Below are 15,978 nucleotides of genomic sequence, written 5' to 3' on the forward strand. Positions count from 1 at the left end.
CATCCTGTTCTGTGGAAGAGAAGAGATCAGGGAGAGGGTCACTCTCTTCTTCCTGTCCTTCATCTGTTGCCATGAGCAGGGTGAGATCAGCCCTGTCATAGTAGGGTTTTAGGCGATTGACATGGAGCACCCTAAGGGGACTCCTGGCAGTGCCCAGGTCAACCAAATAGCTGACCTCGCCCTTCTTTTCAACAATGAGATGGGGTCCACTCCATTTGTCTTGAAGTGCTCTTGGGGCCACAGGCTCCAATACCCACACCTTCTGTCCTGGTTGGTAGTGAATCAGAACAGCCTTCTGGTCATGCCATTGCTTTTGGAGCTCTTGGCTGGCTGAAGGTTTTTACTGGCCTTTTTAATGTACTCAGCCATTCTGGATCTTAGGCCGAGTACATAGTCCACTATGTCTTGCTTGGGAGCTTTTAACGGTTTTTCCCAACCCTCCTTCACAAGTGTTAGGGGACCTCTTACAGTGTGCCCAAAGAGGAGTTCAAAGGGGCTGAAGCCCACTCCTTTCTGGGGTACCTCCCTGTAAGCAAAAAGGAGGCAAGGTAACAGGACATCCCATCTCCTCCTGAGTTTTTCAGGGAGTCCCATTATCATTCCTTTGAGAGTTTTATTAAACCTCTCTACCAGTCCATTTGTTTGTGGATGATAAGGTGTTGTGAATTTGTATGTTACACCACAATCCTTCCACATGGCCTTCAAGTATGCAGACATAAAGTTGCTACCCCTGTCTGATACAACCTCTTTTGGAAAACCCACCCTGGAAAAGATTCCCAGGAGGGCTTTTGCCACTGCAGGTGCTGTAGTGGTCCTTAGAGGAATTGCTTCAGGATATCTTGTGGCATGGTCCACTACCACCAAGATAAACCTATGGCCTGAAGCAGTAAGAGGGTCAAGGGGGCCAACTATGTCAACCCCTACCCTTTCAAAGGGAACCCCAACCACAGGCAGTGGAATAAGGTGAGCCTTTGGAGTGCCACCAGTCTTGCCACTGGCTTGGCAGGTCACGCAGGACTTACAAAAGTCTTTCGTGTCCTCTGACATCCTAGGCCAGTGAAACAGGGGGACAAGCCTTTCCCATGTTTTAATCTGACCCAAATGTCCAGCCAAAGGAATGTCATGTGCCAAGGTTAGGAGGAACTCTCTGTACTGCAGGGGAATGACCAATCTCCTGGCTGCTCCAGGTTTTGGGTCCCTTGCCTCTGTGTACAAGAGGTTGTCCTCCCAGTAAACTCTATGTGAGTCACTGACATCCCCATTTTGCTGTTTGACAGCTTGCTGTCTGAGACCCTCTAATATGGGACAGGATTGCTGTGCCACACTCAGCTCCTCCCTGGCAGGCCCCCCTCCACCCAAAAGCTCAGCAGTGTCTGCTGCCAGCTCCTCTGGTGAAGGTTCTGCACAGGGTGGAAATTCTTCTTCCTCAGAAGTAGAATCATCTGTAGAGGGAGGGATAGTGGGTAGGGATTTACCCTTGCTACCCCTAGCTTTAGGGAGCACTTGGTCCATTGTTCCAGGATCCAAGTCACCCTGTCCTTTTTGCTTTTTGGCCTGAGCCCTTGTCAAAGCAAAAATATGCCCAGGAATGCCCAGCATTGCTGCATGAGCCTCCAACTCCACTTCTGCCCAAGCTGATGTCTCTAAATCGTTCCCTAGTAGACAGTCTACAGGTAAATCTGAGGCAACCACAACTTTCTTTGGACCAGGAACCCCCCCAGTTGAGATTCACAACAGCCATGGGGTGGCTAAGAGTGTTGTTATGAGCGTCTGTCACTTGGTTCTGGTGACCAAGTAGGTGTTGTTCAGGGTGTACCAGTTTCTCTATTACCATGGTAACACTGGCACCTGTGTCCATGTAGGCCTGAACCTCAACACCTTTGATTAGGGGAAGTTGCTTGTACTTATCCATATTAAGGGGACAAGCAACCAAGGTGGCCAAGTCAATGGCACCTTCACAGACTAACACATCCTCTGTGGTCTCCCTAACAAAACCAACCCCAACTAAATTACCAAAAGTGAGCCCAGCTACTACCTTGGATTAGCTATTAGTAGGTTTGCTCCCACCACCACTGCTATTACTAGGGGCACTAGAAGTTGCAGTAGGGGTTGTGGTAGTGGGAGGTTTGGTGCTTTTCTTTGGACAACTGGCATCAGTTGTCCAATGGCCTTTTACTTTACATAAATAGCACCATGTTTTTTTTACTTGATTAGAAGAGGATTTGGACCCACCACCCCCACCAGAGTGTTGTTGTGGGCCTGATGAAGACTCATTTTTAGATTTGTCCCCACCCTTGTCTGAAGACTTACCATCCTTCTTCTTCTCATCCCAGTCACCCCCTGTATGAACTTTTCTGTTCACTCTTGTTCTGACCCATTTGTCTGCATTCTTTCCCAATTCTTGGGGAGAGGTCAGATCTGAGTCCACTAGATATTGGTGTAACAAATCAGACACACAGTTATTCAGAATATGCTCTCTCAGGATTAGATTGTACAGGCTTTCATAGTCAGAAACGTTACTGCCATGTAACCACCCCTCCAAGGCCTTCACTGAATAGTCAACAAAGTCTACCCAGTCTTGTGAGGACTCTTTTCTGGTTTTCCTGAACTTAATCCTACATTGTTCAGCGGTTAAGCCAAATCCATCCAAGAGTGCATTCTTCAAAACTGTAAAATTATTGGCATCACTTTCTCTAACAGTAAGGAGCCTACACCTACCCTTTCCACTGAAAGACAGCCATAGGATAGCAGCCCACTGCCTTTGAGGGACCCTCTGTACCATACAGGCCCTCTCAAGTGCAGCAAACCACTTGTTAATGCCATCCCCCTCCTTGTAAGGGGGAACTATCTTGTGCAGATTCCTGGAATCATGCTCTCTAACAGGATTACTATCAGGAATACTGCTGCTGCCACCATGGGGTCCAAACCCCAACCTCTGTCTCTCCTTCTCTAAGTCTAGGGATTCCCTGTCTAGAGCCAGCTGTTGCTGTTTAAGGTTCAGCCTGGTCTCTTCCACTCTCAACTTATTGAGTTCCCTTTCTAACATTTTGTCATCAGAGTGGGTGGGTTGGGAATGTTTTGACACAGAAGAAATATGGGAATGACCAGAGGGAGACCTGTCCCTAACAGTTGGCACTCTAACAACCTGGCCTTCAAGAACAAAAACATCCCTACAATGATGGGAGCTTCTATTACTACCAGCATTGCTAGGTGGTCTGCTAAGGGGCAGATTAGGAGGAGAACCCTGTTCCACTCTCTCAAGGGGCTCCCCTGAGTCAGAGTGGGAGCTATCTATCAACTTTTCAGATGAGGTACCACCCTGGGCCTTATCATTCTCAATAAGAAATTCTCTAGTAGGGTTCTTTCCTACCACTAACCCTCTATCAATGCAGAGACTCCTTAGGCTCTTAAAGTTAAGGTGGCCATAAGCTGTATTGACCAAATTAAGAGGAGTTCCTACACCAGACATGATAGAAGGTTTAGAGACAGATAAAAGACAGAAAAAGTTTTAGGACTTTTTAAAGAACAGAAAAAAAACTTTTTAAACTTTTTGAAACTTTTAGAAAGTTTAGGGGTACTTTTCAGCACTTAGCGGAACGTGTAAGAGAAGAAAAGCAAACTTTTTGGTTAGGTGTACATACACTGAATTTGTTTTGTATATTTTTCTCTTATGAAAAGTACAATATGACAAAGTGGTAAGTAGTTACAAGTACTTATCCCACCGCTGCAAAACCAATGTAGGAGGCTGGCCTGGCTTGTAGTGGGTACCAAGGGGTACTTACACTCTGTACCAGGTCCAGTTATCCCTTATTAGTGTAGAAGAGGTGTTTCTAGCAGCTTAGGCTGATAGAAGGTAGCTATAGCAGAGCAGCTTAGGCTGAACTAGGAGACATGCAAAGCTCCTACTATACCACTGGTGTCATATGCACAATATCACAAGAAAACACAATACACAGATATACTAAAAATAAAGGTACTTTATTTTTATGACAATATGCCAAAAGTATCTCAGTGAGTACCCTCAGTATGAGGATGCCAAATATACACAAGATATATGTACGCAATACCAAAAATATGCAGTAATAGCAAAAGGAAGTAATGCAAGCAGTGTAAAGTTACAATAGATTGCAACAGGAGCACATAGGTATAGGGGCAACACAAACCATACACTCCAAAAGTGGAATGCGAACCACAAATGGACCCCAAACCTATGTGAGCTTGTAGAGGGTCGCTGGGGCTGTAAGAAAACAGTGAGGGTTAGAAAAATAGCCCACCCCAATACCCTGAAAGGTAGGTGTAAAGTGCACCTACAACCCCTAGAGAGCACAAAAGTCGTGATAGGGGGTTTCTGCAAGGAAGACCAACACCAGCAAAGCAACAACAGTGGATTTCCGGACCTGAGTACTTGTGAAACAAGGGGACCAAGTCCAAGAGTCGCGACAATGTTGAGAGTGGGCAGATGCCCAGGAAATGCCAGCTGAGGGTGCAAAGAAGCTGCCACCGGATGGAAGAAGCTTTGGTTTCAGCAAGAACGAAGAGGACTAGGAACTTCCCCTTTGGAGGATGGATGTCCCACGTCGTGAAGAAGCTTGCAGAGGTGTTCTGACGCAGAAAGACCACAAACAAGCCTTGCTAGTTGCAAGGGTCGCAGTTAGGGTTTTCGGATGCTGCTGTGGCCCAGGAGGGACCAGGATGTCGCCACTTGGATGAGGAGACAGAGGGGGCACCCTGCAAGTCAAGGAGCCCTCACATAAGCAGGCAGCACCCGCAGAAGTACTGGATCAGGCACTTAGAAGAGGAGTGAACTGGAGTCCACCCGAAGTCAGAAAAGGGAGTCCCATGACGCCGGAGGACAACTCAGAAGGTTCTGCACTGCAGGAAGGAGTGTCGGGGACCCAGGCTTGGCTGTGCACAAAAGAAATCCTGGAAGAGTGCACAGGAGCCGGAGCAGCTGCAAATCACGTGGTACCCAGCAATGCAGTCTAGCGTGGGGAGGCAAGGACTTAACTCCACCAAACTTGGACTGAAGAGTAACTGGACTGTGGGAGTCACTTGGACAGAGTTGCTGAGTTCCAGGGACCACGCTCGTTGTGCTGAGAGGGGACCCAGAGGACCGGTGATGCAGTCTTTTGTTGCCTGCGGTTGCAGGGGGAAGATTCCTTCGACCCACGGGAGATTTCTTCAGAGCTCCTGGTGCAGAAAGGAGGCAGGCTACCCCCAGAGCATGCACCACCAGGAAACAGTCGAGAAAGCTGGCAGGATGAAGCGATACAAGGTTGCAGTAGTCGTCTTTGCTACTTTGTTGCAGTTTTGCAGGCGTCCTGAGCAGTCAGCAGTCGATCCTTTGGCAGAAGGTGAAGAGTGAGATACAGAGGAACTCTGATGAGCTCTTGCATTCGGTATCTGAAGAATTCCCCAAAGCAGAGACCCTAAATAGCCAGAAAAGGAGGTTTGGCTACCTAGGAAGGAGGATAGGCTAGTAACACAGGTAAGAGCCTATCAGAAGGAGTCTCTGATGTCACCTGCTGGCCCTGGCCACTCAGAGCAGTCCAGTGTGCCAGCACACCTCTGAATCCAAGATGGCAGAGGTCTGGGGCACGCTGGAGGAGTTCTGGGCACCTCCCCTGGGAGGTGCAGGTCAGGGGAGTGGTCACTCCCCTTTCCTTTGTCCAGTTTCACGCCAGAACAGGGCCGGGGGATCCCTGAACCGGTGTAGACTGGCTTATGCAGAGATGGGCACCATCTGTGCCCATCAAAGCATTTCCAGAGGCTGGGGGAGGCTATTCCTCCCCAGCCCTGACACCGTTTTCCAAAGGGTGTAACTGCCCTCCTGGGGGCCTGCCTGGACCCCAGGAGGGCAAAAACCTGTCTGAGGGGTTGGCAGCAGCATCAGCTGCAGTGAAACCCCGGGAAAAGGCAGTTTGGCAGTACCCGGGTCTGTGCTAGAGACTCGGGGGATCATGGAATTGTCTCCCCAATGCCAGAATGGCATTGGGGTGACAATTCCATGATCTTAGACATGTTACATGGCCATGTTCGGAGTTACCATTGTGACGCTATACATAGGTAGTGACCTATGTATAGTGCACACGTGAAATGGTGTCCCCGCACTCACAAAGTCTGGGGAATTTGCCCTGAACAATGTGGGGGCACCTTGGCTAGTGCCAGGGTGCCCACACACTAAGAAACTTTGCACCCAACCTTCACCAGGTGAAGGTTAGACATATAGGTGACTTATAAGTTACTTAAGTGCAGTGGTAAATGGCTGTGAAATAACGTGGATGTTATTTCACTCAGGGTGCAGTGGCAGGCCTGTGTATGAATTGTCAGAGCTCCCTATGGGTGGCAAAAGAAATGCTGCAGCCCATAGGGATCTCATGGAACCCCAATACCCTGGGTACCTCAGTACCATATACTAGGGAATTATAAGGGTGTTCCAGTATGCCAATGTGAATTGGTGAACTGGGTCACTAGCCTGTTAGTGACAATTTAGAAAGCAGAGAGAGCATAACTACTGAGGTTCTGGTTAGCAGAGCCTCAGTGAGACAGTTAGTCATCACACAGGGAACACATACAGGGCACACTTATGTGCACTGGGGCCCTGGCTGGCAGGGTCCCAGTGACACATACACTAAAACAACATATATACAGTGAAATATGGGGGTAACATGCCAGGCAGGATGGTACTTTCCTACAATCATCCAGTAGTATGTGTTTAAAAGTGAATGGGTGTGAGGTCTGTATGATTTGGGGCAGGTGTTTACTATCTTCTTCTCATCCATGTGGGATTCTGCCCTGGTTGTGGAGATCATTGCTCCGTGACGAATGTCTCCGCCATGCAGGCAGAACATAACATTGGTTTGTAAAGTTACTTGTAGCAACTGTACCATTGTAAACTATGATGAAGTGGACTCCACTCCCTGAACTGAGCGGATGAGGAAATACAAGTTTACACTCAGAAATTGTGAATACCAAAAAGTAGTCAAGTTACTCATAGATGTTGTAGTAAATTTACATGTACTTAAATGTACACGTGTTAATTTAACATTGTGAATCCACCCCTTAATATCTCAGCAGTAGGTGCATAAACCAAGGTACCTCCCTCACTCACATGTGTGCAGCAACACACAACATGAAGTTTACATGCAAATATTTGAAGCGGCTGTATTAACTTGACATTCCAACAGAACAAAATCAAACTATACATCATTGAGATTACATTTCTCTAGAGCAGGTGCATTAACTACCGAAGTAATATATATAATACAACCATCTTTGGAACCTGGGACCTGCAGTTAACAAATCGACTTTTGCAGCTATCTCAGGATGAACCTTATAACTTTCATGTTGCAAGGTGTTTAAGGTGCACGCTTAATTCATTTGATACACAGCAAACGTATCTAATACAGTTCGTATACAAGAGACAGAGAAAGAGATGTGTGTGCGGTTTTGAGAATATTTTAAAGATTTTAAATCACATTCTAAGGCGTCTTTATGAGCTTTTGGAACTATGTACACTAAGCACTTTAAGGCACTTCACAGCAGGTGCCATTATTATTATACTATACTTAAATGCCCTAATTGTTGGCCCCTCTGCGATCCTAATTTGTCCTTTTGCAGTTTGAGAAAAATCGTACTGCAGACGGATTAAATCCTTGAACTATATTAATAGGAAGAGGGACCTGTTTCAAGGCCCAATGGAATTTGTTGTGTCAGACACAATTTTAAGCGCTGAGATCCGAGCATGAAAGGGATAGACATAGAGATCCTGGGCAGGGGCACAAGTCAGGCCCTGCAGCTGCGGCCGTGCGGGGACGGGGCACCCTCATGGGGCCCCAAATTTAATTCAAAACTAATTAATATCTGTGAGTTACCTTGCCACATTACGGAGGGGAGACACATGATCTTGAGTTATGTCAATGACCGGGCATTTGAGCCCCTGCCCTGAGGAAAGCTGGACAAAAGCTACTACTCACTTGATCCTATTGCATGTGCAAGACAAATAAGGCGGTAGAAATGAACATCTAGTAGTAGGGACTCTTACAGTCCCATTAAGTGTCCTGCCTTTTAACATCTCCCTCCAACAGACCAAATGCCTGCGTAACTCCTAACCCTCCGGCCCCCTCACCATGCTGTCCTCGTAACGTTAGGTGAGCTCTTGCACTTATCTTAGCTTAGAACACGGCTCTTTACAAATCTAGCCAGCAACAAATTATGATGTTTATATCAGAGATCATGGCTCACCATTTGTAGAAGAGCGGATAAACACACCAATACCCTTTTCCTATTAGCAGTATTGCAGTATCAGTCATATAAACTATTTAATTATTCCATTTCTGTCGCAGCAGTATAAATACCTTTTGTGATTTACTACACGTTTAAGATTATGTATCAGGACCATGGATTCAACAGTAAAACCATTGATCAAGGTTTCTGTCCAGTTTCTAGTTTTATAGTAATATGAATGAATCATTTTGTCAATCATATTCAATAAATGTTCTCTAACGTTCTCGTTCACGTGATGAAAGTGTATTTTTCGGTTCGCTGGGCTTATTAGTTAAAGTGCTGATGCTCAATAATCTGTTAGCCACGATCTTAGAGGCAGCGCCTGAACAAATTTGTGTTCGCTCAGTAATGTGCATAGGGATGCAGTAAATGGACGCACATCATCATCATTGAAGTTGCAGTAGCACACAAAATATAGTCTCACAAAATGTATGTAATTTTACTGTACCTGCGATCACAAACAGTGTCAGGATATGGGAGAAGGGATTGCTGAACTGAACTTCCTTTGCACATATCGAGCAGGTTTACTAAATTTCATGCAACGCAGCATGGCAGCCAATGTTGCTACGCTCCACTGCGCTGGGTGAAAGAGAATCGCAGAGTAACACAATTTCTTCAAAGATATGGCTCAGTCTTCGTCTCTCCCTGTATTGGTGCACTTTAGACTGTCATGTGCCAACATACACAACCATGCACCATAGTGCAAGAGTTTGAATGTTCTATGAAACATAGGTTTTGTACTAGAATGTAACCCCTACAGTACAAAAAAGATGCTCTAGCACTTTCCCTAGTTTGTTTGAATGTTGTGCAATGGAGCAAACATGCAAAGTTGGATGATATGGAGACTTTTAAAATCTGCTACAAACTCAAGTTGGAATACGTTTTTTTGGAGCAAATCCCCATCCGACAATGTTGATAGAAATACATTGGCATCAAAAACCTTGGGTGGTTGCATGCGAAAGTCATATACCACCCATTGCAGGCCCTTAGACGTAAAACAGTGCAAATTAGCACATATCGCAAATCAAGATTTGGGTTGAAATGTAAATATCACCATAACACTTTGTGCAAGGTTTGCGTGACAGAAATAACAAACGCCTGACACAAAGTGTTACGAAAAGTGGCTCATCGTTTGTAGTTAAAGTGCAGTACATAGGTATGGTGTTGGTTCTTTTCTCTCCAAAGTAACTCTTTCAGAAATCACTTTGTGATACGTGAAAGGAACTTAGCATGTTTCGGCCTCCCTCAACCTCCACATGTGCTAAAATAGAGATACCACCGCAATCTGTTCAATGCCCGCAGTAAATTGCACACAGTATAGTAACATTAAAAAGCTCTCAATGTGATGAAGCAGAAAAAGAAAGACTAACAAATATTCACATATCATGTAACAAAATCGTATTATTCAATGTGTGTTTTAGTAAAGAAAAATAATGTATGTAGAAAATGTGCCCTCGAGGTATTTCGCCATCAGTATAAGCGAGCTTGATTAATCATGAAGAACCGACAATGTAGTAATCCGTCATAATTACAGATGTATCTTATGATTTTCTCGTTAAAACTGTTGTATGCTTAGCTTAAATTTAGCAGAGGCTTTGGCCTAGTCGCCTGGTCTCAATTTTAACTGCGTGGTTTTCACTTGTATTAACAAATATATATTCTGTGCTTTTAAAGCTGTATTTTTCCAGTAGAATGACTAATACATTTATCTCAAGGTTTCGTGCTAGGCAAGTTTCATCCCCTCTGAAGCAAGGTCAGTTTCTGCAGGTGCAGACAATAAAGACACTGATACAGAAATAATTGGTAAACTTTGTTGCAACTTGTGTTCCAAAGCTCCAAGGACACCCTATGCATAAATGAGTACTAAGAGAAAGACACTATTCATTGGTTAAAAGGAAGCCACCCTATGAACCCTCCAATGGAAGACCCTGAAGAATTTGGAACGTTTTCTTACTTAAACCCACCGGACAAAGAGAAGCCAGCCATTTTTCTTTGCTGCCATTTTGAAGCCAGATCTGAGAAGCCATTTTGATGACATTTTGATGCTTTTTCTCTATCCCAGAGAGAGAGACTTTAAAGAATTCTCATCCTAGAGACTTTAACTTTAACTTTACCCCGTCTTGCCCATGCAATAACTTTTGCCCCATTTTCCTTGCTGCCACAAGGAAAACTTGACTTAAACCTTGCCCCTTTGAAATCTGCCCCATGCTGATCGAACCGGTACCTGAAGGACGAAGACTTACCTTGAATGCTGATTGTATTTGGTAATTATGAAAGGATAAATGTATTATGCACTGCATTTTCCTTCTTAGGTACCAACTGCTTATTTTGACACAGCCTAAGCTAGAAGTTTTCTAAATTTATGTTGATTAAATTCTTTTGCATGAAGCCCTACATGCCAATGCTAATCAGAGGTTAGTTGAGGTATTCATTTGATGCACCATGCTGAATTGAAAACTTGTTATGCTGACCAATGAAAGCAATTAGTCAAATTCAGTTACTTTTATTAGTGATTTGCATTGCTATAACTGAGTGCATTATAATCCAGATTTTGCGTAGATTGCGTTTCTTCCGTCGCTATGGACAGCTAGTAATGTTTGTATATGTATACCATTTGATTTTGAGACTTACTTATATTGTGCTAGCTTTGTTAACATAGGGAAATAAACTGATTAACTTTTAATAAACAGGTGAGGTTATTCATGACTGAAAGGTCATTGTGTGTCTAATTACTGATTTTATGTTTAATTAATTTGTTGATTGATTACTAATCGAGTATTGGTTATTGATTATAAATGGTTATTGATTATTGATTTGAGGGATCCGACTATTCTTTGGATGAGGAGAGCTCAACCCGGTCAAAAGATTCACCGACCTCCGGCGTGTCCAAAATAAGTAATTTATAAGGACTGTACGCGATATCAAATGGAAACGTTGAATCTCCAAAGGCCCACAGTCTATGCCTACATTTAGTGAAAAAACAGGCAGCCAAAGCTTCATTGTTAGGTCTACACTAAACTCCCTTAACACTTTACACATCCCACATCTCAAATGCCCGGCTGGGCAGCCCGATGGAAACATAGAAGCAGGTCTACAGGTGTACATGACCCTAAGAGGCCTGTACGAATCAAAGAATGCTCAGTTATGACAGTGCTCACTGCCAAATGCCTTGAACCGTCTTGACAGACCTGTATGGTACGTAAATATTAACTCCAACATATTGTTATCTATTACATTACAGTAGAAATCTTATGACTGCAAAAATATCATGTGGCATAATTTCAAAGGTAAATAGCCTCTTTGTGTTTGCAATTCATACTGGTTTAAATTTTTATTTTCTAAAATATTGTAGTGTTTATTATTATAGTTAATAATAAAGTCTTTGTTTAATTATTTATTTTAATAATGTTTTATAAACATACCATCTTTTTGGTAAGTATTTTTAAGTTATTTCAGAATTGTTTATGGGTTGTGATTTATTGTAATAATTTTCTTGTTAGTGGGTTTTGGGGACTCTTGTGAGACTGGGTGGATAGCAACAATTCTATGCTATTTCTATGTATTAGTCATATAATAATACATTTTTTAGAAAATTATATATTTTAAAAATATGTGATTTTTGTGTTTTGGAAAATATTGGTTTCAATTATTCTTTAGCTAATCACTTCTGTTGTTTATTCGAAAAATGGGTTGATAATGTGTTAATATTATATTACTTTACCAGCACAAAATGTGGTTTAATTCAAATTATTGTATTTGTTGGCTAAAACATTTAGTGCACTATAGGGGGTTGCCCAAAAAACCCTATCAAGTCTTGGGCCACAAAACAGGTGAAACACTATATGATTTGTGAGGGTTAGAAAAATATATATATTTAGTCAACAATAATCATTTAATTAGTACTGGACAATGGATGTATACTTCAACACATCTTTCCTTTCTGTAAATTAGGTCAAACCATTTCTAGTATGTAGAGTCAGACTTAGGGAGTTTCTCAAATATGAAATAAAAACAATCCTGTGCTTATTTCAACAATATAATGTAAATTACAAAATCCAAATATGTACAGTATCCAAATTCACTTCAACGTACACACTCTATATATACGCATTGGTATATAAATTGCAGTATAATAGTGTCTTTTCTGTGTCAAACTATCCAAAAGGTAATCCAATCGTACCAGATGCGTAGTGTCCATGTGCAGTATATTCACTGTGATTAGGCTGGTATTGTTAATATAATATATTTCTTTGTCCTTTTGCAGACTCCTTTCGCATTAAAGTTGACGCGTTTTGGCCTTATCATTTTAAGCCTCCTGTGGACAACACAAGGATTATTACCCCTAGAGATATAAAATAATATGTAAAACATCAACACCAAAAAATGAAAGTTAGCTAAAATCTGTACAAGTATCTTACACGTCTGGTTAGTATTGTTATGTTGATGTGACACCACCAACATACTGCTAGTTCCAAGCAAAAGAAACCTATTTTCCAGGCCTGGTGATATCCTGTGTTACGTGAAACACTACCACAGACTTCTACAGAGGCACTGACTAACAATGCAACCTGAAAACTCTGGCAATGAACTGAAACAATATAGAGAATAGTTAAACAGCAACTGTGCAGGCCAAGAACAGAATGTAAAAATCGTCCCAACTTACTGAGAAGATGTCTAAAGAATACTGCTCTATATGGAGCTGTATTACAAAACAAAATCTATTCCTCTAGGCTCACCATTGCACAGTCTAGCCACTCAGTTAAGGAAGTTAAAGAGGAAGTGCGTTTACCCCAAACATCCAGTTTTACTTTAGGAATCCTATTTAACATAACAAATACAAGTCCAAAATGTTATGCAGGAGATTCTTCTCCATGTCAAATCAGTAAGGACTCAAAAGTGACTCTGGTCCCATTCAATAGCTGAAAAAATAAAACAAAGTCCCATAATGAAGGACATTCCAAAGAAATGTTGGCAAAAGCAATGATAACGCCACCAACTAATAAATCATACCTGGGGACTGCTAATTCCAGAAGACCTACAAACTGAATTTGAGGAATTTGTTCATTTTGCAAGGTCTGCAAATTGCAGTTAAAAGTCACCTTAAAACAAGGGTTTGTGACAACCTCTTAAAGCCTCATTACAAGTTGTCCAATACGGGATGTTAAAAAAATTCCACAAAACTCACCAAAATCATGCAATTTCAGTGGAGCCGGTAGTCCTTAGGGAAAGCCTCTGTTTTGCTTTCGCCATCCGGAGAGGGTTTTTCCTCTCTTTCTCGGCTCCTGTCCCTCTCCGGGTGGCGATTTTTCCTCTCTGTGGTGCTGGTGGTTCCAGTTAGAGCCACCATTTTTGTTGGGCAGCGGTCTAGCTGTTTTTTTCCCAGGCCCCCTGGTCCTTAAATGCCACAATGGAAGTGGACGCGCCGCTGGCACGCTGAAGGCGCACCAAAGGGAAGCCCGTCTGCGCCCGTCCGCATCCGGCAGGGTCCAGGCCACAGCTCCTGTTAGAATGGTCTATACAAGGGATTTGCTCTTAGACCTTAACAGTGAGACAGGGATTATGGGCAACTGCCTGTCTGATTCAGATCCCTTGGCTACTAGATACAACCCTTGTAAACTTACCTTACAGCACACATCCCCTCTAAACACAAGGGAGAAGGAAGATATTTATAGGCTAATGTTACTAAACTGCTGCTCCCTATCAGCCCATAAATTGTATATATTTTCACTACTAGATGAGTGCAAACCAGATGTTCTGTTCTAGACAGAAACCTGGCTGCTAGAGAGCTCCACTCCTGATGTGATTATGTCTATGCCTCCTAATTATTCAATTCTATGTCTTGACAGATCACTGGGTAGAGGTGGTGGAATTGGAATAATTTATAAAAACTCAATTCAGTGTTCCAACCACTCCCTCTCTTTCAGGGATTGTGAGAGTTTGGCTTTTTTACTGGCATTAGATGCCACTTTTACCTCCTTGGGTATTTTAATATATCGGCCCCCTGGCCCCTGTGGGAAGTTCGTCCAGGCCTTTCCAGAGGTTGTAGCAGCTTTTGCCTGTAAACACTCCAATTGTACTATTCTGGGGGACATTAACATACATGCTGAGGAACCTTGCAGTGGTCGCGGTACAATGCTACTAGGGTAACTAGCAGCGTTAGATTTCGCACAACTTATATCTGGCCCCACACACTGTAAAGGACACACACTTTACTTAGTCTTCAGCAACCTCTCTACCATTCGTCAGTGGTCAAAACTAAATAAAAAAGATTGGGTAAATACCCTTACTAATTTGCAGACCACTGCATTCCCCGACTTATCTTACACTGCAGACAGATTTGACAAATGGATCTCCCAATCCTTAGATATTGTATTACCCACCAAGACCATAACTAAGACCAGTTGTCCAAAGAACTCTCCTTGGTTTTCCCCACATTTGCTATGTCTACAAACGGAATGTAAGGGGATGGAGAGGGAATGGAGGAAATCATATGACCTTGGCCTAAAAAAAGTTTATAGAAGCCTAACCCAATCCTTCCACTCAGAAATCAAAGCAGTGCAGGCCTCCTACTATACTGCTAGGATTGAACAGTCGTTCTGTTCTCCCAAAGAGATCTTTTCAATTGTCAGAGAAATGACGCAGCTTCCATCAGGCAAAACCTTGACAGATGGTTCTAAGGAGTATAGCAATGAATTGGCCTGCTTCTTTCTGAAAAAAATATCCGACATTCAGGCATCTTTTTTGGACAATCAGTCTAATCTGAATCAGAAGGATAATGGGGTCTCGTGCACGGACGGTCTAGCTCCCTGTGCACTACTCTCAGCTTTCCAACCTATTAAGGGAGAGAACGTGGATGAACACCTCTGCTCTATTAAATCAGGCTTCCCTTTAGATCCATCTCCTCCGTCCACGCTAGCATTGGGTTCAAAACGTGTAACACCAGTTCTAACTAGGATTCTCAATGATTCCCTGTCTTCTGGTCATATCCCACATCATTGGAAACATGCTGTGGTCAAGTCTTTGCTAAAAAAACAAATCTTGACCCCTCTTTACCTGAGAATAATAGACCTATTGCCCTTCTCCCTATTGCATCTAAAATCATGGAGAAACACGTCAGCTCCCAGGTGTCAGGCTTCCTGGAGAAGCATAACTCTCTTCACAATACCCAAATGGGTTTTAGTCCTTTCCACAGTACCGCATCTGCACTTTTGGCTGTTACCAAAGACACTGGATGCCGCCTAGATGCAGGTGGCTACGCAGCCATCATTCTTCTTGATCTCAGTGCGGCATTTGACACTGTGGACCATAAGATTCTCCTACGCAGAATTGTTCAAATGGGACTTGAAGGCAAATGCCTCAAATGGCTGGCATCTTTTCTCTTGCATAGGACGTTTCAAGACTTGAATCAGACACACTATTCAGAACTTTTTCCTTGATATGCAGTGTTCCACAGGGCTCCTCTCTGAGTCACACGCTTTTTAATATTTATATGGCCTCGCTGGCAAAGACCGTGGAACCGTATGGATTATCTCTTATCTCCTATGCGGATGACACTCAATTGTTTTTCCTTTTGCACCAAGAGTAACTCAGAATCTGCTGCCCTCTCTTCATGTCTGTTGGACATTGCTGGTTGGATGGTGGACAGTAAAGACAGAGGCCATTTCTTCCTTTCTCAGCAATCCTTTCACGTCT

The sequence above is a fragment of the Pleurodeles waltl genome, chromosome 1_1, assembly GCF_031143425.1.
Source record: "Pleurodeles waltl isolate 20211129_DDA chromosome 1_1, aPleWal1.hap1.20221129, whole genome shotgun sequence".
Lineage (NCBI taxonomy): Eukaryota > Metazoa > Chordata > Amphibia > Caudata > Salamandridae > Pleurodeles > Pleurodeles waltl.